General features: G+C 48.4%; 1 non-coding gene across 1 annotated transcript; it reads right to left on the bottom strand.

The window, feature by feature from the left end:
* Nucleotides 1-278: 278 nt before the first annotated feature.
* LOC114815384 lies at nt 279-415 on the bottom strand. The gene has a single exon (XR_003763146.1). It is a non-coding gene; the product is annotated as a small nucleolar RNA SNORA7 (small nucleolar RNA).
* Between the last annotated feature and the right edge of the window lie 516 nt (nt 416-931).

The following is a 931-nucleotide window of genomic DNA, read 5'->3' as shown; positions in this document are numbered from 1 at the left end:
TATTTATTGAGTGCTTAGTGTATGCAGATCACTGTACTAAGCGCTTGGGAGAGTCTTGTCTTAGGCTGTCGAGTCGTCCCCGACCCATAACGACTTCATGGACATATCTCCCCGAGAACGCCCCACCTCCATCTGCAATCGTTCTGGTAGGGGATCCATAGAGTTTTCTTGGTAAATATTCAGGAGTGTTTTCCCACTGCAGCTTTCCACACAATAAACTTGAGTCTCCACCCTCGACTCTTTCCCATGCCACTGCTGCCCAGCACGGGTGAGTTTTGACTTGTAGCAGATTGCCTTCCACTCGCTAGCCACTGCCCAAGCTAGGAATGGAATGAGTATCCTCTGCTTGACTCTCCCTCCCCTAGCCGAAACTGGTAGAGTAATAGAAACTCTTCAGGTGCAATCCTGAGAAGGGTTAGGGAGAGAACAACGTGACAGTATAACAGACACATTCCCAGGCCGCAAGGAGCTTAATAAATACCGTGGATTGATTGGTCCCTTTGGGAAAGGCATAATTAGTTTTTAGTTGCAAAATTTTGATCCTGTAGCTTGACCCGCAAGACAAGCCCACACTGCCTAGAGGGTGCAGATCTCTGGAAGCATCACAAAACATTTTGGAATATAAACTTCCTGCGGTCCAGGGAAAGTTAATTCCACATTCTCAGTGTTTAGAACTGGACTCCACACTCACTGTGGCTGAGGTTGGATGGAGAAGGATTTTCATTTGTCCGTCAGATCGCAAGAAATCAGGACAGTGGTCCAGTCCAGGATTTCTCCTCCCACAGCGGCCCCAGAGGATGGTGGGAGGACAGTGGAATGGTGGCCCTTCCAGACGGCCATCGTCTTGATTAGAGAGGGGCTTGATAATATCCCTAATACTTCCTCCTGATTACCCTTCACGGGTTTCTCACGAAGGGATCTACTTAGCTGT

The sequence above is a fragment of the Ornithorhynchus anatinus genome, chromosome 11, assembly GCF_004115215.2.
Source record: "Ornithorhynchus anatinus isolate Pmale09 chromosome 11, mOrnAna1.pri.v4, whole genome shotgun sequence".
Classification (NCBI taxonomy): domain Eukaryota; kingdom Metazoa; phylum Chordata; class Mammalia; order Monotremata; family Ornithorhynchidae; genus Ornithorhynchus; species Ornithorhynchus anatinus.
This window is presented reverse-complemented; position numbering and strand designations above follow the sequence as displayed.